Source organism: Equus quagga, chromosome 1 (genome assembly GCF_021613505.1).
Source record: "Equus quagga isolate Etosha38 chromosome 1, UCLA_HA_Equagga_1.0, whole genome shotgun sequence".
Lineage (NCBI taxonomy): Eukaryota > Metazoa > Chordata > Mammalia > Perissodactyla > Equidae > Equus > Equus quagga.
In genome coordinates, this window is record NC_060267.1 from 47,643,279 (window position 1) to 47,671,261 (window position 27,983).

The 27,983-nt window shown below is 34.0% G+C and overlaps 1 pseudogene; it reads left to right on the forward strand.

Annotated features, from left to right (window-relative positions):
* LOC124242120 (C-type lectin domain family 12 member B-like) lies at positions 1-27,980 on the forward strand (annotated as a pseudogene).
* Positions 27,981-27,983: the final 3 nt, after the last annotated feature.

The window sequence follows — 27,983 nt, forward strand, 5'->3', positions numbered from 1 at the left end:
ATGAGTCCTACAGACTGCTTCAGAGACTCCATTGAGAAGCCTATCCATGAGCCTTTGGAGATGCCTTACCTGCAAACCCCTCCCATGGGCACCCCAGCACTCTACATGTCTTACCCGTACACCTCCACACTACAAAGCCAGCTCCCTGTCTGTGCTGCTGATGGTGACAAGAGTAAGCTTTTGCGGGTGGCTAGTGAGCAGGTGCAGAAAGCCAGCCTGAATGTGGGGACATGGGAGAGACCACAAACTAAGCATACAGCACCACCTTGCGAAAACAAAAAGGGAGGCTGTCAACACTCAGCTGGGTTTGGCAGAATCAAGAGAAGGCATATAAGCTTAAGAATTCTGAAACAAGACAGAGCTGGAAGTGTGGAGCAGGCACATCTATAGAAGGGCTGAGAAAGACTCAGAATCCTTAGTGGGCTGATGGAAAGTGTTTCTCTCCTGAAGACAGTTAGTAAAGTCTGGAGGAGGTTGCTGCTTCTTAAAATGTGAAGACAACAATGAAAGACTTCAAGGAACACTTAAATTAAAGGAAAGATTGTAGCATCAAAGGAACACAATATTTTTTCAGTCACTGACACCAAAGACTTGGAGGTCTCTCTTTTAATCCAGAAAGAATTCAAAATAGCTCTTTTAAGAAACTTCAATGACCTACAAGAAAACACAGAAAGACAATTCAACCAAATCAGGAAAACAATACATGAATAACACATGAAGAAAATCAGAAGTCTTAAAAAAAGATAGAAATCATAAAACAAAACAAAACAAATTCTGGAGTTGAAGAGTAAAATGAATGAAATGCAAACAACAACATCACCAGCAGCATGGATCAAGGAGGGTAAAGCATCTGTGAAGTAGAAGACAGGATTTTGGAAATTATCCAATCAGAGAACAAAGAAAAAGAAATGAAAAAGAGTGAAGAAAGCCTACAGAAACTATGAGAGACCATCACAAGACACAATCTGAAAATTATGGGAGTCCCAGAAGGAGAAAAAAGGGAGAAGGGGGCAGAAAGCTTATTTAAATAAATAATGCAGCCAGCCCTGATGACCTAATGGTTAAAGTTTCACACTTTCTACTCCAGCTGCCTGGGTTCATTTCCCCATCATGGAACCACACCACTTGTTTGTCAGTTGCTGTGCTGTGGTGGCAGCTCATAGAAGAACTGGAAAGATTTGCAACTAGGATATACAACCATACTTGGGGTTTTGGGGAGAAGAAAAGAAAAGAGAAAAGTTTTGCAGCAGATATTAGCTCAGGGCAAATCCTTCCTTTCAAAAAAAAAAAAAAAAAAAGAAAGAATGGGTGAGCATTTTCCAAATATAAGAAGAGATTTGTCTATCCAAGTTCACTCAGCTCATAGATCTCCAAACAAATTCAACTCAAAAAGATCTACTCCAAGTCACATTGTAATAAACTAGTCAAAAATAAAATATAAAGAGAGAATCTTAAAAACAGCAAGAGGAGAAGCTTGCCGATTATAAGGGAACCCCCATAATGTTATCTTCAGATTTTACATAAGACACTTTATAGGTTATGAGAGAATGTGGTGATATATTCAAAGTTCCAAAACAAAGTGCCAACCAGGAATATTCTATCTGGCAAAGCTATCTTTCAGAAATGAAGAGGATATAAAGACTTTTCCAGATAAACAGAAGATGAGACAGTTCATCACTAATGGACCCACCTTACGAGAAATGCAGAAAGGAGTTTCTCAATGTGAAATGAAAAGATGCTCATTGAAAACATTTGAAAATATACAACACAATGATAAAGGTAAGTATATAGGAAAATTTAGAAAAATCTAATACTGTGATATGGTGATGTGTTAACGACGTAACTCCTGCACAAAATTAAAGCACAAATTTGTAACGAATAAGCAATATAAAAAGAAGTAAATTGAGACATTAAAAACATAAAAGGGGGAGTAAAACAGTGCAGATTTTTATGTGAATAGAGTTAAGTAGTTATTAGCATAAGATAGACTGTTATACCTATAAAATATTCTATGTAGGCCTTGTGGTAACCATGAAGCAAAAACAACTTTAGATATTCAAAAGATAAACAGAAGGGAATCAAATCATACCATGATAGAAAAATCAATTCACAAATGAAAACAGCAAGAGTGGAAGAAAGAAACAAAAAAACCGTAAACAATCAGAAAACAATTAATAAGATGGCATTGATAAGTCCTTACCTGTCAAGAATTACTCTAAATGTAAATGGATTAAATTCTCTAATCAAAACTCATAGAGTAGATATATAGATAAAAACAAAGTACCTGATTATATTCTACCTTCAACAAACTCACTTCTCTTTTTTTTGCTTTTGTGCTTTTCCTTTTTATATGTGAGAAAGATTAGCCCTGAGTTAACTACTGCAAATCCTCCTCCTTTTGCTGAGGAAGACTGGCCTTGAGCTAACATCCATGCCCATCTTCCTCTACTTTATACATGGGATGCCTAACACAGCATGGCTTTTGCCAAGTGGTGCCATGCCCACACTAGGATCCAAACTGGCCAACCCCAGGCTGCCAAGAAGTGGAACATGTGAACTTAACCACTGTGCCACCAGACAAGCCCTTCAGTTCCTCTTTAAGGACATATATAGGGTCAAATTGAAGGAATACAAAAATGTATTCTATGCAAGTAGAAACCAAAGAAAGCGAGAATAGCTCAATTTATATCAGACAAAGTAGAATTTAAGGGGCCGGCCCTGTGGACGAGTGGTTAAGTTCTCGCATTCCGCTGCAGGCTGCCCAGTGTTTCACTGGTTCGAATCCTGGGCGTGGACATGGCACTGATCATTGAGCCACGTTGAGGTGGCATCCCACATCCCACAACTAAGAATATACAGCTATGTACCAGGGGGCCTTGGGGAGAAAAAGGAAAAAAGTAAAATCTTTTAAAAAAATAGAATTTAACTCAAAAGCTGTAACAAGAGACAAAGTAAGCCATTGTATGATGTAAAGTGGTTAATTCATCAAGAGGACATAACGGTCATAAATATATGTGCAACCAACATCATAGCACCTAAATATATTAAGCAAATATTAACAAATATGAAGGGAGAAATAAACAATACAATAACAGTAAGGAAACTCAATACCCCAATATCAACAATAGATAGATCATCCACACAGACAATCAATAAAGAAATGTTGGACTTGAACTATACTTTAGACCAAATGGACCTAACAGATATATACAAACACAGCCCACCCAACAGTACCAGGATGTACATTCTTCTCATACGCACGTGGAACATTCTCAAAAATAGATGATATGTTAGCTGATGAAACAAGTCTTAGAAAATTTAAGAAGATTGAAATCATACAACAATTGAAATTATCATGTGGTATGAAACTAGAAATCAGTAAGAGGAGGAAAAATGGAAAGTTTACAAACATGTGGAAATTAAACAACCCACACCTGAACAGCCAATAAATCAAAGGTAACACCAAAAGGAAAACCAAAAAATACCTTGAAATAAACAAATATGGAAACAAAACACATCAAAACTTGGATTCTGCAAAATCAATTCTAAGAGGGAAGTTTATAGTGATAAATGCCTACATCAAGAAAAAAGAAAGATCTAAAAAAGAGCAATTTAACTTTACACCTCAAAAACTAGAAAAAGAAGAACAAACTAAGTCCAAAGTAGCAGAGGGAGATAACAGAAACCAGAGCAGAAATAAATGAAACAGAGACGAGAAAAACAATAGAAAAGATAAAAAAAACCTAAAATCTTCTTTTTAAAAAAAGTATAAAATTGACAAACCTTCAGCTAGATAGACGAAAAATTAAAAGAAAGATTCAAATAAACATAATTTTGAATGAAAGAGGAAACATTACAATGGATACCATGGAAATACAGAGTATCATAAGACACAACCATGAACAATTATACACAAACTGAATAACATAGAAAAATATGAATAAATCTTTAGAAACATACAGCCTAACAAGACTGAAATATGAGGAAATAGAACATATGAACAGGCCAATAGTGAGAAAGGAGACGGAATTGGTAATCTAAAACAAAAGCAAAAACCAACACCAGATGGTTTCACTGATAAATTCTACCATTTTACATTTAGAGAAGAATTAATGGCAATTGAAGTTTCCAAAACACTGAAGACGAGGTAACACTACTAAATTTGTTTCAAGAGGCTATCATTACCTTGATACCAAAGCCTGATAAGGATAATACAAAGAGAGAAGAATATATAAGCAGTATCCACTTTGACATTGGTCTTAGCAACATCTTTTCAAATACCGTATCTACTCAGGAAAGAGAGACAAAAGAAAAAGTTAGCAAATGGGATAGCAACAGACAGAAAATCTTCTGCAATGCAAAGGAAACCATGAACAAAACAAAAAGACAACCCACCAAGTGTGAGAAAATATTTTCAAATGATTTATCCAACAATGGGTGGATCTCCAAAATATGTAAAGAACTTATACAACTCAACAACAACAACAACAGCAAAAAAAAAAAACAATAAAAAACAGGCAGAGGGTATCAACAGACATCTTTCCAAAGAAGATATACACATGGCCAACAGGCACTTGAAATGATGTTCAACATCACTAATTATTAGGGAAATGCAAAACAAAACTATGAGATATCACCTTACACTGGTCAGAATGGCTATAATCACCAAGACAAAAAACAACAAATGTTGGAGAGGAAGTGGAGAAAAGGGGGCCCTCATACACTGTTGGCGGGAATGCAACCTGGTGGAGCCACTATGGAAAAGAGTATGGAGATTTCTCAAAATATTAAAAATAAAACTACCATATGATCTGGCTATCCCACTACTGGGTATTTATCCAAAGAATTTGAAATCAAGGATCCAAAGACCCTATGTTGCACCCCTATGTTCACTGCAGCATTATTCACAATAGCCAAGATGCAGGAGCAACCCAAGTGCCCTGCTATGGATGAATGGGTAAAGAATAAGCAGTATATATATATATATATATATATATATATACAATGAAGTATATCAAAAAGACAAAATCATCCCATTTTCAACAACATGGATGGACCTTGAGGATATAATGTTAAGCAAAATAAGCCAGACAGAGAAAGACAAATACTGCATGATTTCACTCGTATGTAAGAGATAACAAATACATGCATAAAGGGAACAGATTAGTGGTTACCAGAGGGGAATGGGATGTGGGGTGTACTCAAGGGATAAGGGGGCACAGATGTGAGGTGATGGACAAGAATTAAACTACTGGGGGTGAGCATGATTAAGTGCATTCATAAGTGGATAAATAATAAAGTACAGCACACTTTACACAATGTTATAAACCATTATGATCCTAACAAAATTACTTGAAAATAAAAGAATACAATCCCACTTAAAATTTCAACAAAAAGAATAAAATATGTAGGAATAAACTTAACCAAAGAGGCAAAAGACCTGCCACTGAAAACTATAAGACACTGTTGAGAGAAATCAAAGAAGATATAAAAGTGGAAAGACCTTCCATGATCATAAGTCAGAAGAATAAACATACTTAAAATGTCCATATTACCTAAAGCAGTCTTACAGATTCAATACAATCCCAATCACAATCCCAATGACAGTCTTCACAGAAATAGAACAAAGAATTGTAAAATTTTTGTGGAATAACAAAAGACCCTGAATAGCCAAAGCAATCCTGAGAAAAAAAGAACAAAGCTGGAGGCATCACCTTCCCAGACTTCAAAATATATTACAAAGCTGTAGGAACCAAAACAGCATGGTACTGGTACAAAAACAGACAAACAGATGAATGGAACAGAATTGAAATCCCAGAAATAAAACCACACGTCTATGGACAGTTAATCTTCAACAAACGAGCCAAGAACATACAATGTAGAAAGGAAAGTCTCTTCAATAAATGGGTTTGTATTCTTGATTTCCTTTTCTGCTAGCTTGTTATTAGTGTATAGAAATGCAACTGAGTTTGGTAACTTGATTTTGTACTCTGCAACTTTGCCGTAGTTGTCTATTATTTTTAATAGTTTCCTGGTCAATTCTTTAGGATTTTCTATATACAGAATCATGTCATCTGCAAACAGTGAGTATCATTTCTTCCTTAACAATTTGGATTCTATTTCTTTTTCTTGCCTAATTGCTCTGCACAAAATCTCCAGTACTATGTTGAATAGGAACAGTGAGAGTGTGTACACTTCTCTTATTCCTGTTCTCAGATGGAGGACTTTTAGTTTTTCACCATTAAGTATGACGTCGGCTGTGGGTTTGTCATATATGGCCTTTACCATGTTACTTCCATACCCATTTTATTGAGAGTTTTTCTCATAAATAGATGTTGGATCTTGTCAAATGCTTTCTCTGAATATATTGAGATGATCATGCTGTTTTTATTCCTCATTTTGTTAATGTGGTGTGTCATGTTGATTGATTCACAGAAGTTGAATCATCTCTGCATCACTTATATAAATCCCACTTGATCATCCTGTGTGATCCTTTGAATGTATTGCTTTATTTGGTTTGCCAATATTTTGTTGAAGATTTTCACATCTATGTTCATCAGGGATATTGACCTGTAATTTTCCTTCTTTGTCCTGTCCTTGCCTGGTTTTGGTATCAGGGTAATGTTGGCTTATTAGAATGAGTTAGGAAACATTCTAACTTTTTCAATTTTTGGAATAGTTTAAGACGGATATATATTAAAATATTCTTTGAATGTTTGATAGTATTCTCCAGTGAAGCTATTTGGTGCTGGACTGTTTTGGAGAGGGAAGTTTTTGATTACTGTTTTGACCTCTTTACTTGTTATTGGTCTATTCAGATTTTCTATTTCTTCTTCATCCAGTTTTGGGAAGTTGTATGAGTCTAAGAATTCATCCATTTCTTCTAGGTTATCCAATTTATGGGCACATAGTTTTTCACAGTATTTTCTTTTAATACTTTGTGTTTCTGTGGTACTCATTGTAATTTCTCTCCTTGCCTTTATAATTTTATTTATTTGAGTTTTCTCTCTTTTTTTCTGAGTGAGTCTGGTTAAGTGTTTGTCAATTTTGTTTATCCTCTCAGAGAACCAGCTCTTAGGTTCATTGATCCTTTTTGGTGTGTTTTTAGTCTCTATTTCATTTATTTCTGCTCTAATTTTTATTATTTCCCTCCTTGTGCTGACTGTGAGCTCCATTTCTTCTTTCTCTAGTTCTATTACTTATAGTTTAAGATTACTAATTTGATATTTTTCTTGTTTATTGAGGTGGGCTTGTATTTCTATGAATTTCCCTCTTAGGACCATTTTTTCTGCATCCCATAAGAGTTGGTACGCTGTATTCTTTTAATTTGTCTCTAGGTTTTTTAAAAAAATTTTTCCTTTGATTTCTTCATTGATCCAACACATCTTCAGTAGTATGTTGTTTAGTTTCCACATATTTGTGACTTTCCCAGCTTATTCTTATAGTTGATTTTTAGTTTCATTACATTGTGGTCAGAAAAGATGCTTGATATGATTTCAATCTTCTTAAATTTATTGAGCCTTGCCTTGTTTTCCAACATATGGTCTATCTTTGAGAATTTTTCATGTATGCTTGAGAAGAATATGTATTCTGCTGTTTTTTGGAATGTTCTATATATATCTATTAAATCCATCTGGTCTAGTGTTTCACTTAAGGTCACTCTTCCCTTGTTGAATTGCTGTCTGAAAGATCTATCCACTGATGAAAGTGGGTGTTAAAGTCCCCTACTACTATTGTGTTGCTGACAATTTCTCCCTTTAGGTTTGTAAATAGTTGCTTTATATACTTTGCTAGTCCTGTGTTAGATGAATATATATTTATAAGTGTTATGTCCTCTTGGTGGAAAGTCCTTTTTATCATTATATGCTGCCCTTCTTTGTCTCTCATTGACTTTTTTTATCATGAAGTCTGCTTTGCCTAATATAAATATGACAATGCCTGCTTTTTGTGTTTGCCATTTGCTTGGAGTATTTTCTTTCATCCCTTCACTCTGTGCTTATGTTTGTCTTTAGAGCTCACATGTATTTCCTGGAAGCAGTATAGTGTTAGGTTTTGTTTTCTAATCCATCCAGCTACTCCGTCGCTTTTGATTGGAGAATTCAATTCATTTACATTTAGAGGGTTTATTAATATATAAGTGCTGAATTCTGCCATTTTAGCCTTGTTTTCTGGTTAGTCTATATTTCCATTTTTTCTCTTCCTTTGTATTTCTGACATCCATTTCATTCTGGTGGTTTTATGCTGAGGTTTTCTCTTTTTTTATGAATTGTGGCTCCGCTCTAATTTTTTTCTTTAGTGGATACTGTAAGCTTTGCTTAAAAGATCTCATAAATGAGATAATCCTTTCTCTAATAGATTTTTATCTCCATTAGCCTAAGCAGGTCCATCACTTTCCTCTTCCTCTTCTGAGTTACTTTTGTCATAAATTATTCTGCTGTGTGCTATGAGTTTGTGACTAAGTTGAAGTGTTTATGGTTACTTTTTATGCTTTCCTTGCTTTTATCTTTTATGTTTTAATTATTTGCTACCCTGTTCTGTATAAGAGCTGCAGCTTTCTGAATTGTCTGTCTCTTTATCTCCTTGAACAAAGCTTTGTAGACTTTTGCTTTTTTGTTTCAGGTATTAAGGCATCCTTAATCATTTCTTGTAGGGGAGACCTAGTGGCAAGGAATCCCTCAGTTTTTGTTTATCTGGGAAAGATTTTATTTCTCCATTGTATCTGAATAATGGTTTCTCTGGATAGAATATTGTTGGCAGAGTTTTTGTATTTCAGTATTTTGAATATAGCATTCCATTATCTCCTAACCTGTAAGGTTTCTGCCAAGAAATCAGCTGAAAACCTGATAGGGGTTCTTTTGTAGGTTATTTTCTTCTGCTTTGCTGCCTTTAATGTTTTTTCTTTGTCATTGGCTTTTGCCAGTTTTACTTTTATATGCCTTGGAGAAGGTCTTTGAGCTTTAATTAGAAGTTCTACTCACTTGTATTTGGAAGTCTGGTATCTGCCTAAGGATTTGGAATTTCTTAGCTGTTATTTCTTTGAACAATCTTTGTGCTCTTTTCTCCCTCCCTTCTCCCTGTAGGTTACCTATAATCCTCACACTGCTTTTCCTAACTGAGTCAGATATTTCTCGAAGAATTCCTTTATTTTGTTAAAATCTTATTTCTTGCTCCTCCTCCATCTGAAGCATTTCTATATTTCTATACTCTAAATCACTAATTCTGTCCTCCTTAATGTCAGCTCTACTTTTTAAAGATTCTAGACTATTTTTTTTATTAAGATTATGATAGTTTACAACCTTATGAAATTTCAGTTGTATCTTATTGTTAGTCATATTGTAGGTACACCACTTCACCCTTTGTGCCCTCCCCCCACCCCTCCTTTCCCCTGGTAACCACCGATCAGTTCTCTTTGTCTATATGTTAACTTACACCTATGAGTGGAGTCATACAGAGTTCATCTTTCTCTGTCTGGCTTATTTCACTTAACATAATACCCTCAAGGTCCATCCATGTTGTTGTAAATGGGAGGACTTTGTCCTTTTTTATGGCTGAGTAGTATTCCATTGTATATATATATATATATATATATATGTATACCATATCTTCTTTATCCAATCATCAGTTGCTAGGCACATAGGTTGTTTCCACATCTTGGCTATTGTAAATAATGCTGTGATGAACATAGGGCTGCATGGGACTTTTGGAATTGCTGATTTCAGGTTCTTAGGATAGATACCCAGTAGTGGGATGGCTGGGTCATAGGGTATTTCTATTTTTAACTTTTTGAGAAATCTCCATACTATTTTCCATAGTGGCTGTACCAGTTTGCATTCCCACCAACAGTGTATGAGGGTTCCTTTTTCTCCACAACTTCTCCAAAATTTGTCACTTTGGGTTTTGGATATTTTTGCCATTCTAACAGGTGTAAGGTGATATCTTAGTGTAGTTTTGATTTGCATTTCCCTGATGATTAGTCATGATGAGCATCTTGTCATGTGTCTATTGGCCATCCTTATATCTTCTTTGGAGAAATGTCTGTTCATGTCCCCTGCCTATTCTTTGATCGGGTTGTTTGATTTTTTGTTGTTGAGCTGTGTGAGTTCTTTATATATTATGGAGATTAACCCTTTGTCAGATAAATAACTTGTAAATAATTTTTCCCAATTAGTGGGGTTTTTTTTGTTTCAATCCTGTTTTCCCTTGCCTTGAAGAAGCTCTTTAGTCTGATGAAGTCCTATTTGTTTATTCTTTCTATTGTTTCCCTTGTCTGAGGAGTTATGATGTCCAAAAAGAGTCCTCTGAAACTGATGTCAAAGAGTGTACTGCCTATATTCTCTTCTAGAAGACTTATTGTTTCAAGTCTAATAAAGATTCTAGATTATTTTTTATCTCTTTAATTGTGTCCTTTGTATTCAGAATCTCTCCTTTGTTTCTATAGTTTCAATCTCTTTGGTGAAGTATTCCTTCTTCTCATTAATTTTATTCCTGAGCTCATTGAACTGTTTTTCTGAGTTTCCTTGTAACTCACTGAATTTGTTTAAGACAGCTATCTTGAATTCTGTCATTTAGATTGAAAATTTCTGTGACTTCAAGATTGGTTTCTGGAGATTTGTCATTTTCCTTCTGCTATGAATTGTTGCTGTAGTTTCTCATGTTTTTTATGAACTATTCTTTTGCCAGCACCTTTGTGGTAGTATTGCAGATTCTACCTGCTACTTCTGGGGGGGGATGGAGGAGCTATGTTTCTGATCCCACCCATCTCTTGGAAGTTGTGCAGATATGGTGGGTGCTCCCACCAGCTGTGAAAGCATTCACACATAGGCTCAGACCTGCCACCTTACAGAAGCACATTCCCACTTGTGGGGCTGTGGTAGTAATATGGGTGCTTGGGCCAGCAGGGAAAGCATTTGCAAGTGTGCGTGTATCTGCAACTACTTCTTCTTATGATCATGCTGGCTGCTGTGTTTGGTAGGCAGGGCTTCTTCATGGGGTCTGAGCCTGGGCCACTCATTGGGACAGCAGCAGTATGATTGGCTCTCCCACCAGCTGGGAAAACATTTGCATGTAGGCCCAGGGCTGCCGTCACCACTTCTCACAGTCACACTGAGGCACATTCCCACTTTTGGGGCTGCAGTGGTATTATGGGCACTCGTGCCAGCCAGGAAAACATTTGCATTCATGCATAGGGCTGCTGGGGAAGGGTAGAGGAGTGCTCTTCTATTTTCACCTGTTCCTGGGGAGTCAGTCCCTCCACCTTCAGATCTACAGCTGCATGGGTCACTCATGCATCCTTCTGTACTGTGTGAGTGTCCTCTGTTTGTCATTGAATGCCCATTTAGTTATAGTTCCAAAGGGGAGAGACAAAGGGAACAGTTCACTCCACTATGTTGCTGATGCCATCCTGAAAACTATAAGATGTTGATGAAAGAAATTGAGCAAAACACAGATAAATGGAAAGGTATTCCATGCTCATGGATTGGCATAATTAACATTGTTAAAATGTGCATAATACCCAAAATGATCTATAGATTCAATACAGTCCCTATCAAAATTCTAATGGCATTTTTCACAAAATAGAAAAAATAATCCTAAAATGTGCATGTAAACACAAAAGACTCAAAATAGCTTGAACAATTTTCGGAAAGCGAAGCTAAAGTCATCACAAACTATATTACAAAGACTTCACACTACATTACCACACTATAATGATGAAAACAATATGTTATTTCATTAAAAAGACATGCAGTTCAATGGAACAGATCGAGAGCCCAGAAATAAGCTCTCATATATATGGTAAAGTAATGTTTGACAAAGAGCTTCGAATATACAATGGGTAAAGGATAGTCTCTTCAATAAATGGTGCTGGGGAAAACTGGACAGCCACATGCAGAAGAATGAAGTGAGACTCCTATCTTCCACCATACACAAAAAATCAACCCAAAATGGATTAAAAACAAATTTAAGACCTGGAACTGTAAAACTCTTGGAAGAAAACATAGAAGGTAAGCTCCTTGACATGATTGTTGGCAAGGATATTTTGGATTTGACATCAAAAGCAAAGAAAACAAAAGCAAAAATCAAGAAGTAGGACTACATCAAACTAAAAGTCTTCTGCAGGGCAAAGCTAACCATCAACAAAACAGAAAGGCAACCTTCAGAATAGGAGAAATGATTTGTAAATCTCTTTTGAGGGTTAATGGCCAAAATATATAAAGTACTCATACAAAACTATGGGGGAAAAAAACCATAAACAAACACCAAACAGTCTGATTTAAATATGAGAGGAAGAACTGAATAGACATTTTTCCAAAGATGACATACAAATGGCCAACAGGTACATGAAAAGATATCCAACCTCATTAATCATCAAGGAAATGCAAACCAAGTGCTCTAACTTTGTTAATTTCCATAAGCTTATTATATTTTATGTTTTTAAACATAAATTCAAATTTCTTTAAAATGACATGTAGAGACATACAAATTAATAGTATAAATATAATTTATTAAAATAGATTTTAAATGGAATATTATCTTGAAATGCATTCTAAAAATTTTAAATGACCAAAGAAGATTAAGTCAAATTGCCTTAACATTGCATAAAGGTGATTATTTTAGATAATTGCCTGAGTAATTCACTCTGATAACCTCTTTTCCTCTTTGAAAACGTGTCTTGTTATACATGGAACCTAGTAACTATTTGAACTCAGTTAAATTTATATATAATGCTGGAGCTGAGAATCTGGGTACTGTGATTTCGTTTCTTCCTTCCTTTCTCCTTATCCAACTGTGTGAAACTTGGTTTTCCTTCTCCAAGGAGGTGGTCTATGAATTGGCTATAATCCTTATTCTCATTTTATATTTGGCTGATGATCAGCTGGAGAAATCTACATGCGAAGTAACTAATTTACAAGGCAGAATCCACTTTGCATGTCACAATAAAGATCTATATGACAATCTAAGATACCCATGTTTTTTATAAGAGAGTATTAATAGAACTGCTCTTAGGGGTCGGCCCCGTGGCCAAGTGGTTAAGTTCACACGCTTCTCTTCAGTGGCCTAGGGTTTCACTGTTTTGGATGCTGGGTGTGGACATGGGTTTGCTCATCAAGCCATCCTGAGGCGGGGTCCTACATAGCACAATCAGAGGCACTCACAACTAGAATATACAACTATGTACTGAGGGCCTTTGGGGAGAAGAAAATGGAAAAAAAGAGAAGATTGGCAAGAGTTCTTAGGTAGGTGCCAATCTTAAAAAACAAAAAAAATAACCACTCAATTATAGTAACACTTTTAAGACACAGCAGTTTTGAAGCTATTTCCCTTTTATCTATTTTACAAAGCAGAGAAGACTGTGGGAGTGCATGAGGTTAAAATTTAAACTATAAAATCATCTTAGAAATTCTTTTATAAAGATGGTATTATCGTAGTAATAATTGATTACAAGAATAAAAAATATATTTGTTCTATATATCCATGAATACAAATTCCATTAATCTGATAAATATGTATAGGTAATTTCTTTCAGAATTCAGATATACTGTCCTCAGATATTAACTTTTGCTGCTAATCTCCCACTTTTTTAAAAAAAACTTCTCTGATGTATTAATAGGTGAAATTGCCCAGCTTCTGGGGAACTTCATGGGCAAAAAATGAAAAATTATATCCTTATTTTTCTTAATAACAACAGTAAATAAAGCCTAATGGTCAAATGTCACTTTGTTATTGTCAATATGTAAAATACTTCTATAAAGTGTGCTGTGAATCGTGAGTATGCTTTTTCCTTATTTCTATGTATCTTTTTTCTTGGATGTAAATCTTCTCTTTGACAATTAACTCTAATTCTATTTCACAGGCCTGAATCCTCTGTGGAAAAACATGAATAAATGAATAAAGGGAGGTGGTCAGGTAGAACAACAACAACAAAACACTGGCATTGGCATTGCCCCCAAGAAGGGAATATGGCAGTGGGTGAGGTGGTTCTCCTCAGATGAGGCCATTTCCAGATAAGGCTGACATCTGCTTGGATCCACCTATTGGATTACCTCCTCTGCAGCTCAGTGAATAACCTTTTCATTCCTGAGAAGAAGAACCAGATAGTGTGGTACAAAAATCTACGGTAAGCATCAAGCATATTTTTTCTGTTACCATTTAATGAACTCTTAGTATGTAGACTTTGTGCTAAGCCTTATGAATAAAAATCGAAAAGAAGCTACTTTCCCCAAGGACCTGAAAGAAATAGGAAAAGCCAATTAGGGAACAGATAATTACATGTAATATGATGAGCTACTATATCAATCTATCATCTATGTATCTACCTATCACCTATATATCTATCTGTATTTATCCATATATCATATAGATATGTTACTCTCACATAAGGGATTAGGTTATTTTAACGTTGTTTAAACTTCCTTCTAGATTTTACCTCTATATAGATTATTGTCACTGGATTAGGTTGTCACCTGAAATAGTTGGAGGTTCCTACACCTGTCATTCTTATTAACCCAAGTCTGGAGACACAAACACAGAATCTCCCTTGGATTTCTGATTCAGATACAGAAGTAACTGATGATATGTAAAGGTGGAGACTGGAACTGCCTATTGAGAAACACATCAATATTTATTCCAAAATGATGTCTTTTGTAAAGCATAACAACTCATGTAATTTTAGGTGTTCAGGAGCAACAGATTAAAGAAAGCATCTCAAAATTCCTTTTGTGTTGACTTCTTCATCTTTTGTGCTTTCAATCTATTTCTAGCCATTTAGGCATCTGTAAACTATCCATAAAACATCTGCTATAGTTTATTGAGCATAATAGTAAGGAAATGTAAATCAGAAGAAAGCTAGCTTATTGTAAATTTTCTGCTCCATCAGAATTTTAGAAATAGCTTATAGATAATATGCTGTTTTTTATATTTATCCCAAATTTAAAAGTATTATTTTCATCTCATAGGGGATTTCTAGATCAACTCTAGGTTGCTTAAGATATGGGAACACATTTAAACATATTGATGCAGATTTCGGGTAAGAGTGACAGTATATTTCATTTTATTCTGGGGATAAGACTTTAATTCTTCTCATTTTTCATTTGTTTGTACTGTAATTTCCCATTATTCAAAGTCTAAGCAGTTTCAGAATGCTGACAAATAAGTCTTGCTTGATGAGAGGATACAACTTATTAAAAAGAAGCAGCAGCAATTTCAATCCATTAGTTCCATTTTTATCAGCATTAAATGATACCTTTTAAGCATCCTCCTGGGTTTGGGCTAGGGATGCCAGACACAATACATGATTCCCAGTTAAATTTGTATTTCATGTAAACAACAAATAACTTTTGTTTTAGTGTTAGTGTCTCTAAGCAAGCTACTTGTTTATCTGAAATTCCAATCTAGGTAGGTGGCCTGTATTTTTATTTGCTAAATTTGACAACCTTATACTGACATTATGCTGGTCACTATAAAAATTAATGTGAAATGTTATAGTCTCCACCATTAAATGTTGTATTATATAACATAGTCGTATATGATAAGGATCACATAGAAATATATGGAAAGTTATCATCTTTGTCCTCACATGGTCTACAATTCAAAATACTTACTGACGAAAAGGAACTTTAAAATATTATATGTAGAAAATTCCATTATCTGGTAAATGTTGAAATAAAACCAAAGGAATGTTACCTTAATTGTATGTTATTAAGGGGGCTTTTTTGTAAAAAATAATGAAACAATGTAATTAAAATGTTGCGACAAGGTTTGTTGAATGAGATTGCTCTGATGATTAAAATTAGCCAAGAAAGGCCTTGCAAGAAAAGTCAGATTTCTAATAATCTTGGAAAGTTTAAGAGAAGTAATTCATTACTCAAATTTAGAGTTCATTGTAGGTATGGCTGGAACAAAAAAATTAATTTACTTAAAGTTAAGTTACTACAGAAGGACCACATATGCTTAGGTTCAAGAGTATATAATGGTTCATTTAGTTCTACTTTGTCATATTCTAGACAGGTAGGCTTGGCAAATGGCAATTTTACAAAAACTGATCTATCAAAGCTACAAAGCTTGAATGAGGATCCAGCTTTGTTGACTGCAAGTATACTGACTCCAGCACAGGTTTTCTCAAACCATCCAGTGCTTTGTTCATTATACTACACATTTGTCAATTCAGCTTAACCCTAACCCTAACCCTAACCAACCCTAACCCTAACTTTTGGATTCTCAATCAGAAAGCAAAGGACTTCTACTGTAGCAATTAGGATTGTGTATAATTAGAACAAATTTCATAGAGATGACATTCTTAACTGAATAGAGGTAGAAATTATTAAATATAAGAAGGCAAATGGGGAACAGGAACAAATTCGTTATGCAACTATGATTTCTAAATGAAAAGGGCAAAATTTATAAACAGAAGAAAAATTGGAAAATAATGCCTGTCCTAATATGAAAAATGAAGGATGATGAAGAAATGATACGCTGATTTTCTATTTTATTTAACAATTTTAAGTATTATCTGTTGTTTTACACTCTTACAAATTTAAAGCATGCTCCTTATAAAAATTTTTAAAAAATATATTAGAACTCAAAGGAGAAAATAAATAGCAGCATGATACACTGCTTAGTGGCATCTACTGGCAACATTTTTAAGTATAGATTTCCCATTTCTTTTCTATCTTTGTATGATTTTACGCTACACATTTCTTTATTTCAGCTTTATTGAAGTATAATTGATAAATAAAATTGTAAGATGTTTAAAGTATACATTGTGGTGATTTGATATACACATACGTTGTCAAAGGATACTTCCCCTCTAGTAGTTAACACATCCATCACACCACACACACACACACATATATTCACATATGATTGTTTGAGGGATGAGAACATTTAAGTTCTACTCTCCTAGAAAATTTCAGTTATACAATACAATGTTATCAACTATAGTCACCATATTATATATTAGATCCTCAGACCTTATTTATCTTATAGCTGAAAGTTTAAATCCTTTTACCAACCTCTCCCCATTTCTCCCACTCCTACCCCTTGGAAACGAATTTTCTACACTCTGTTTCTATGAGTTTGACTTTGTTTTCAAGATTCTATATAAGTGATACCATGCAGTAATTTTCTTTCTCTGTCTTGCTTATTCCACTTAGCATAATGCCCTTAAGGTCTATCTATGTTGTCACAAACGGCAAGATTTCCTTCTATTCCATTGTGTGTGTGTGTGTGCGTGTGTGTGTATGTGTATCTATATATAGATATATATAGATTTATATCACATTTTCTTTTTTTAATTCATTCATCAGTTGATGCACACTTAGGTTGCTTTGGTAACTTGGCTATTACAAATAATGCTGTAGTCAACATGGGAGTGCAGATCTATTTTCAAGATCCTGTTTTCATTCCCTTTGCATATATACCCAGAAGTAGGATTGCTGCATTGTATGGTAGTTCTACTTTAAATATTTTGAGGAACTTCCATACTGTTTTCCATAGTGCTGCATCAATTTATATTCCAACCAACAGTGCAAAAGCATCCCCTTTTCTCCACACCTTGGACAAACTTGTTACTTTCATCTTTTTGATGATAGTCTTTTTTACCGGGGTGAGGTGCTATTTCATTGCAGTTGTGATTTGCATTTCCTTGGTGATTAGTTATGTTGAGCACTTTTTAATGTATCTGTAGCCCATTTACATGTCTTCTTTGGAAAAATGTCTATTCAGTTCCTCTGCCCATTTTATAGTCAGATCATTTGTTTGTTTCGCTTTTGCTATTGAGTTTTATGAATTTGCTGTTATTGAGTTATCCATTTTTGATATTAACCCCTTATCAGATATGTGATTTGGAAATTTTTCTCCCATTTTGTAGGTTGCCTTTTCATTTTGTCGATGGTTTGCCCTGCTGTGCAGAAGCTTTTTAGTTTGATGTAGTCTTTTTATTTAGTCATTCTCTACATAAACATATGTCTATGCCATTAATGAGATTTAAATAAAGTGATTATATTGAATGTATAATATTTCATTATATTAACAACAAATTACCCGATCCTTCATTTATGGACACACATTGTTTCTAATATTTCTGGTCCTTGGATATAATATAGCTATGAGCGTTCTCTGGGATAAAGTTTACCGTGGGACTTTTTTTAATGCTGAATGACTCTTTGCTTTTACTTCCCTAACTTTATTAGAATTTCTTTAAAAACATGATAATACATGTATATAATGAGGCCTAATTATGAAGCAAATATGAATAATCTTTCCTTTCGCCTATAGTCCCGATTGCCTATGGTCAACAATGTAAATAATTCTCTATGCTCATGTCAGTTAAATAAACATATTTATTTAGTCGTCTCTTAGTATCCATGAAGAATGGTTCCAGGAGCCCTGCAGATACCAAAATCCGCGGATGCTCAAGTCTCTTACTCGGCTCTCAGTATCCACAGGTCCCGCAACTGTGGATAGGAAGGCAGACTATATTTTCTTCTAGTTGCTTTTCTTCTTCTCCTAAAAACAAAACGTATAGAATCTTCCTTCTGGCTCGTTCTTTACAGGGCTCTCTCCTTAAAATGCGGAGATGTATAACTACACAAGTGGAGAGGTAATTAATCATATCATATGGCTTCAGTACAAGAAGTTTATTTCATTCTAATAGAATGGATGAACCCATGAATGGGATACTGTAGATATCTATACATTTTTCCACATTTGCTTATCATAAGTGATGTTGAAACTTTTTCCTTTTTCCCACTTATACTTCGCTGAATTCTGACCCAATGCAATGCAATCAGATTTTTAAATTCAGAGTCTAAAGTAAACAGAATAAAAATGGATCTCAATATAGGCAGAAAATCAATGTAAGATATTTTTTGACTAAGCCTCTGTTCTCTCCATCCTTGACTTTACTGAGATCTTTGAGTGAACAGTAATGTTAATATTTTTCAATAAATCTTGTATTTCAGGTATTAAAAGATAAAATGTGATATGTTTTAGGATTACTTTGAAGATCATTTGATCTAAATTAGACATAGAAGCATGGAAAACTTATGACAACTGCCTACCTCTGACGTATCTTGTGTGGTTTCAACCAGACTGGTTCAAACATACATCAGTTTCTATGAGGTTATAAACCCAATGAGAAAGAGTCTTATGTCTATTTTTGTTTATGTACAGTATCTATTTCTATCCCATTACAAATATTGAGCTTCTTTCATGTGAGTCCAACAAATAGCAAAAGGTAGATTGTTGGCGGCTACCCAATCCTATTTCTGTGAAGAGAAGTTTTTTTAATTGAAAAAATGTTGAGAGGTGGGACCCAAAAACCTCAAGAAAAACTGTTAAATATCTTGATATATAGATTTTATTATGTGCTTTCTATCTTTAAATGTCATTTCATATAGGCTGTCATTTACATCCACCTTTGATTAACAGATACCTGTTATTTCCAGTATTATTCCTTTTCTTATTCCTCTGGTTATCTCGTTTCTTAACTTCCATATACCTATGTCTTCCTTTACTACATGCTCAATTCTCATGAGAATTTTCAATCTAGACTACTCAATTATATAATTTTTCATGAAAATATGTTGTCCCAATTTATTTCCAGAGTAATAGAGTATTACCTACACAAACCAGATGATATTAAAGACTTGTTATACATAATTCAATTAAATGGGGGCAGTTTTAATTTTTGCAAATCTGTTAGCAGTATGTGCAGTTATTGATTCACGTTTCCTCTGTGGTTTTGACCAAAGTAAATTAGTATCATATAACTGTAAGTAGCTTTCCCACTTTAGCCTAAGCCTGGACTTCTCATCAACTCTAGAAGGATAGTGGCAGAAATATCACTTCATTCACCTACCAACATCTTTGTGGGCTCTTCCTCACCATTGGGACAAGAAATCATCCAAAAAGCTCCATAATGTCAAAGGCTGCAGACTCTGAACCACATCCAGGTATTCTTTTTAATCTAAATGTTCTATACTATTTTAATGAAAATAAAATTTTAGTTGTTAATTTTATCTATCATCACTGCTGATTATGGTTATAACAGGGGCATAAATGTCTTATATTTTCTTTAATATTTCCAAGATATACCTAAAAGAGAGCTTTTAAATATAATTAACAGAAATAAATATGTATTTTCTGGCTAGATACAAGGTGTAGTCAATCAATTTAATTAGTTTTAGAAGAACTGCATGGGCCACTGAGTTGAAAATGTGATTTGAGTGTCTTCGATTTTATTACTACCGTATTATTTCTAGCCATCTTTGAAGAGAATCAACTTCTAATCTCATTTGCTTTACAAGGTTATAAATTAATTACATATTTTTTATGCTAAAAGAAACCACTGAGCAGACAGAGACAATCCCTATTGTGGACTTGGAACCCCCTCTTGCCCTTCCTCCTCCTCCTCCAGAGGATGAATGGGGCCCAATTCCTGAGCGCACCAAAGTGGACGGTAAAGTATAAATAACGAGATTTTATTCCTCTATGTTCTCTCTTTGTTATCTGAAGGTACGCCTTCCCTTTATTTTACTACTCTCTAGTTGTTCTATTTGTGAATTTTTCTATTTAAACCAAATATAAATGTTGAAATATTTTCAAAATATATATAGAAGTAAAAAGAACTTTCTCATTTTGAAAGTCTCATGAATTAAGGGACATGTTTAAAGATAAGAAAGAAGCCATTTGTCCAAATGTAGTCTTGTTTCTTCATATAAAACTGAGAGACTTAACAAGATGATCAAAGTTTAAAATTCGGTAGATATGTAAAAGGACAAAAAAAAGTAAAATACTAGTACTCGATTGCCTCCTTTTGATTATAGTTAAACTTAGCATTATTTAGTTAGAATGGGGTCTCTCAACTTCAGCACTGCTGGCATGTTGGGCTGGATAACCCTGCTGTAGCAGATGTAGGATTGTAGGGTGTTTAACAACATCCCTGGCTTCCACCCACAAGATGCCAGTAACACCATTCCCTCTGTTATGAGACCAAAAATGTCTATAGATATTTACAAATGCCCCCTGTGGGCAAAATTTCCTCTGGTTAATAGCTATTGAGTGATTTTTTCAGAGAATTAAAGAACGTTTTGGACATAGATTATTAATATAACCATTCTCTTTGATGGAGATTTTTACCTTGTTTCAAAAGTGCAATTCTTCTGTAACATACGGAAATATATGTTTTTTACACTGGAGTATATAAATTTATTTTTCTGGGAAATAGACGTAACACAAAGATTATAAACAATGATGTTGATTTTAGCTTCTAGAATGGCTATAACATTATTTTCGTGAAATTTAATAAAATTATAGATGTTTTAGGCCTCAAAGAAACATCATCTAGCTTAAACATTCCATGAAATTTACAGTAATTTTTTTTGTGAGGGGAACATGGTACTAGTCATGAAGTTCAACTAAAGAATTCCCATCTTAATAATAACAGATTTAAAATAAGCATTTCTGCATTTGATCATATTAATGGGGATAATGTAATCTCAACTGAAATTTTATGCCTAGTATTTAGAGATATTTAGTAATACTTTGCATGTAAAATTTCACCTTTGCTGGAGGTCCCCAAGACCGCACTCAGGTTTGATGATACACTAGGAGAACTCACAGGACTCTGTCTACAGTTGTATTTAGAGCTCAGATTTACAACAGTGAAAGGATAACAAGCATCGTCAGCAAAGGGAAAGGCACATGGAGTGAAATGTGGGGGAGACCAGGCTCAAGTTTCCAAGGGTCCTCTCCCAGTAGAGTCACACTCCCAGTAAAGTCATATGAGACCTCCCAGCAACAAGTTTTGACAATGTGTCAAATGTTGCCCACGGGGAAACTCGGAGAATTGGTGTTCAGGATCTTCATTGGGGGTTGACCACATAGACAGCCTCTGGCTGGCATGCAGCAAAATCCCAGACTTCCAGAAGGAAGACAGATGTTCACCACAAATGATATTGTTTTCACAAACAGTTTAGGCATTAGTGAGCCACTCTTCTTATGGTGGGAACCCTCCTGAAATCCAAGTTTCCAGACACCAGCCAAGGCCAACCTTGTAAGCAGTCCTTTGAGGATAGCAGTCAGGTCTGCTATGTTAACCCTTTTTCTACACATCCTCTTAAATGTTTTGTTTTTCCTCATTCAGCCTAATAGTTCATAGTAATTCACACACTGGATATTTTCTTTCAGGAAATTTAAGACATTTTAAGAACAATAATAAATGCAAAATAATGATATTATGATTTCAAATTACTGGAACTCACATTATCTCTGATCATCACTCATTCTGTTTCTTAGCTTCTCCTTTTCCCTTTGCTCTATATGGAACAATCCCTGCCATCCTGGGAGTCTGCAGCCTGCTGCTCTTGGTGTTGTGTGGATTCTTTGGTTATCAGTGTAAGTCCAGTTAATTAGAGGAAGGAAGAAATAGACTGTTTGTTAGATTATATTTCTTTAAACATTTTTCTGATAATCCTTTTTGGTACACAGTTTATTGCCACTGTGGATAGGGAACAGGAAAAAATGACATAAAAGTATCACAATCTTTTAGTATATGGATGAATTTGACCTTGTGAGTTCTCAATAACTACATACTTTTTTCAAGGGAGGCTACATAATTGAAATTTCTGCAGAAGATACTGATAGTAATGATTTATTAATATGATTATTTTGAAAATTACAACTTACTAAGAAATTTAGCTTGATGAATTTGCATCTGTCTTTACTTTGAAAATAGAAAGTAACTTCCTTTACAATTTGTTGCAATTTCTGTGCCTACAGCAGCCTAAATTGGATCAAGAGAATATTCTCTTTATTATTACAATTATTTGCAACTGGTTATTTAAAAATCGTAGTTTCTCATTAATAACATTAGTTTGAAACTCAAAATTCTATAATTTTGTTTAGGAAGTGAAATTCTGTACACTGTATCAACCAGTCATGATGCCAAAAGATTTATTTGATATTATTGTTATTGTTGTTGTTGTCTATTTGAATTTAATTGAACCATTGTTGTACCAATATAAACACATTCAGTCTTATAAGGTGTTGAGATATTTTAGCTTTAGGCATAGAATTTAGAAATAATAGTGCATAAATGAAAACATGCTTAGCCAAACATCTTTTTATAATTAGAACACATTTATGGGAAACTTTATTAAGTAAAAAACTATAAAAATTAAACTTCATAATCTAATTCAATACTGTTTCATAATTGCATATGTGTTTTACACATCTTGAATTCTCGTTCTTAGACTTTCAAAGTGTTCAGTCATCAGAAAGCAAGTTGAAGAGCCTTAATCAATGGATTGAGTCTTTCCAAAACAGAGCAGAAACATTTCTTCAGGTCCAAAAGGTTCTTGATGAAAACAAAGGTAATATTAGAGCTAGAATAAACTATCTTTACAGAATGCCATATTGTGTTTCTTTTCACAGCCTTAAAATGGTTCATTACGTAATGCAATAGGGAACTCTCTAATAAAACAGCATGGCAGTTTTGATGGCTTCTTGCCTCTTTTACTTTTCATGTCATCTTTTGAAACTGAGTGAATTTCACATTTATCAAGCATAGCTTCCTATATTAATTAATCAGTTTATTCAAGTTTATTCAATGCTTATTATATGCCAGCCACTAGGCTTGTGATTGACAACAAACACCACATGAACCCTACTCTCAGGAGGCTCAGAGAAAAACATGTAAACCAAAAATAAAGCCAAGTGTCAAGGTGTGTAGTTGAGGTATGTGCAAGATGTTCAGGGGGCATGGAAATGGAAGAACTTAAATATCTGAAAAGTAATGGTATTTTCATAGTTTCTAAATGCCTTCCAAGGATAAGAGTTTAAAATACTAGACTAATCATAAAGCTTAATGTTTTGCTAATTAAATTTTAACATAAAAGTCTATGTTTATGATAACTAAATATTTTGTAAAGGCTTTGAATTCAAATATTAGTTTTTTCTTTTTCTTATGAGGTATCAAGATTATATTCAACAATTAAATCAGCATTTGAGAGTCCTTTAGTGATTGACCTTGTGAAAAGGCGGGTTTCTTTTTTTTTATTGAAATATAATTGAAATTAACATTTTTAAAGTTTGAGGTGTACAATGTGTTGGTTTGACACATTTATACATTGCAATATAATTACTTCAATAGCTTTAGCTAACACCTTTATCATGTCACATAACAATCACTTCATTTTTGTGTTGAAAACAAGATCTGTTCTTTTAAGCAACTTTGAATTTATAATACAATATTGTTGACAATAATCACTATGTTGTATATTTTTAAAGGTTGCTTTCTATGTAATTGGTGATTTCAGTGAAAGATGAAACTAATTCAGTAGGGGAGGAGATTGGACTAAAATTATTTGTATATTTTACCACTTGATCATTATCATTATTATTACTCTTAAAATAGTACAAAACTCAGATGTAACATGTGTTCTCATCTAATGTTAAGTCTTGATGTCCCATATAGAAAACCTGGAATGGCTCCGAAACCAGAATGAATATCTCATTGAGGCTTTAGAAGAACTAAAGGCCACGCAAGGTAATCTGGAAGTAAGAAAATTCTGAGTTAACAATAATTCTTAATAAGAGCCTCAATCTTTTAAGAGGGAAAACTTATGAAGCCATAAGGCCTTGTTTATGAGGTTCGGTGAACTTTGAAGTTTACATATTTTCTTTCCTAGGAGACAGGTGTGGACATTCTCTGAATCACTGGGTGCAATACAGAGACCACTGCTACCACCAAACCGTGGAAATGGTCTCTTGGTTAAACTGTTCTGATCTCTGTGTTTCTTTAAATGCTACATTTTTAAAGACACAAAGGAGTAAATTGACGGTGAGATTGTATTTCATTCTTTACTTCTGGGATACGAACATATCATAGGTACCAGGCAAAGGAAGCTCTCACTTGCCGCTCTAAAACAAGGAAAAGGGACACTGTCTTGCGTTATTTTTTTACTCATCTTTCCCAGGTGTGCTCCACTTCAGCACATCTTTCTCTTCCCAACACACCAGTAATGCCCTCACCTTGGAAACGCTGCATTTGCTATTCTCTCTGCATGCAATTTCTCTCAGATATAGCCATAGCTAACTACTTCACCTCCTTCAAGTATTGATTCAATTATCACCTTAATAAAGCTTGCCCGGACAACTCTATTTAAAATTGCAACCTGTGTATCAGTGTCCCACCAGATGCCCTCCTCTGTACTCTTAGTTCTTCTCACCCACTCTAAATTTTTTATGGCGCTCGTCACCTTCTTAAATACCATATTATTTATATGTAAGTTGTTAATTTGTATGTGGCTGAAATTCCCCCAAAGCAAACATTTTTGTAATTTTTGTTCAATGATATATATCAAGCTCAAAAAATAGGCACAAAATTCAATAAATGATACAATGAGTTAAGAAAAGTAATTCATATTTTGGCGTGGTGTCTTCTTGAATATAAAACTTTCTGTTAGCTATCTATTTTTTATTCTTTGTATTTAGTTCCTGATTCGAGAAAAGTATAGACACTGCAGTAGTGAAATATTTTTGAGGTTTCATTTATCAGTGAGCATATATAGACTGCATTGTTTTTATTTTTGTAATTCTTTCCTTCTCACTGCATATTTTTCATCTCTAATATGCTTTTAGTATTAATATTTTTGTGTATTTTGGTTCCATTAAGAGTATCATGAAGTTACTTGCAGCAAATCATACTTGGCTTGGCCTATCTTACAAGGAAGAGGACAATAAATGGAAGTGGGAGGATGGCTCCTTTCCTTCTCCTGAGCTGTAAGTTTCTAGTATATAATCCGATTCCTTATTCCTTTTACAATGTCTTTTCCTTAAAGAGCTGGAGGAAATAGAGAAGATTACTGGGGACAAAAGGTAGATCTTTTAGATTGTTTTTTTGTTATTTCCTATTATACTGTCAACAATTTTATAAATCATAAAGTCATTTATATTTTTCATAATTTGTGTAAATATGCCTCTCTTATTAGATGATCTGCCTAATGATAATTTCAGATAATAAATATAATATGGGGAAGGACATCACTATATATGATTAATGACACATCTGTATTTATATTGGGAAGAATAACAGAATCGTTATTCCTCAGCCAAGGAATTTGGGCCGTTTTCATGGTTTAAATACATATTGCTAAATTGCCATACAGAAACATTGCTTTAGACAACTATGGCAAAAATAAATATATTAGCAAGCTGTTTCATCACTCTGTGTCCATCTTAATTCACATTTCAAATTTTTGATACTTTTGATAGCTGACTTTTTATTTTATTCTTTTACATTATATTCTTCAGCTGTTTAGTGAGGCTGTTTTTCCTATAACCTGTATCAATAATTTTGCCCATTTTATCACATTTATCTTTTATTTCTTGGTACAATTCCTTATATATTAAGTTTCTGCCCTCTCTTTCAGATACGTCTTGCCACTTTTTTCCTTCACTAATTTGCCTTTTGAGTTTATTTGCTTTTATTATGTGAACAAATGGTTAACACTTAAGTATACCGAAATTGCCTTTATTCATTTGAAATATATTTTGGGTTGTGACAGAGAAAGCTAAGCATGTACATGTGTGTACGCATATAGATATAATTATATCTATCTCTTTATGTATATATTTCAATTAGGTGATCAGTTGCAAAGTACTGTTAAATGATTCATTATTCTTCCATCATTGATTTTAATGTCATATTTGTCATATACTAAAATTTTAATATTCAAATAATTTAATGCCATTTAAATATTTCAAAATTTGTGTAAATATTTTATGTGTAAACATAGTTGAATATTTTCTTACACTTGACTGTACTATTGCCTCACATTGAGAATCTATTCTTACTTTCATGGTTGATCATTTTAGTTATTGGAATTCTGTGATTTGAAAGTTTCCCTCTACTTCAAACCTTATACAATGTTTGGTACATAGAATACTCAACAAGCAAGTTGAATTAATGAATAGAAGACTGTATGAAATATTTTGGCAATTTACTTCTCCTAACACAGTTAAAAATTCTTTTTTTTCTAATTCCTTTGATATTTTGAAAAGGAATCTGTTATGCGTTTAATAAATGAATAGATGAGCTTTGCTTTTTTTCCAGACTGTCATAGATGACAGCTTTGCTCTAGAGCTGATGAAATGTAGCTTTGTTGGCATTGACCAAAAGTGTTCTTCATAATCTAGATCTCTAGTCAAGGACTAAATTCAACTGGAGTATTTGGTAACACCTACCCTATAGCATTTATGTCAGCAGAGATTTTGTAAATTGTAGTGCATAATTGAACAGAGGGAAGTGTCCTGATATATTACATATATATATATATATATATGAAATACAGACACATATATGTACACATATACATTATACTCCAAATTTCATAAATATTTTTGCTGATGCAAATGTATTTACATTCATGTAATGTATTTACAACTAAAATATCTCTCCTCTAATTGCAGCTGTACATGCATAGTTGAATGGTTTCTATCATGCCAATCTGTACTTAAACACAATTTCATATCCCAGGTCATATTTCCCATTTTTGTGATAATTTTCCAATCAGACCATTCTCTTCCTCTCTATACAGATGTATTTTTCCCACTTATAATTAATCATCACATTTTTGTGAAGCTTATTACTTATATGCCTATCTCATTTTTTAAATAAATTTATGAACTCTTTGAAAAGAAGACAGTGCCTTGAGTTCCCCACAGCACCTGATACAATGAATTCATGTAGTAAGTTCTTAAATAACACTATTTAATTTGAATATAATGAGCATGACCAGTGACTTGTGTTTTCTTAATTTCTCAGGCATTTACTAGAGCCAAGACAGGATTTCCAGGGGAAGTGTGTGTACATAAATGCACACACCATTGGTACTGATAACTGCACCAGACCCTCTTCATGCATGTGTGAGAAGGCTGCCCCCCAAAAAATTATAAGAAGATTCAAAGAAATGCTATGAGGT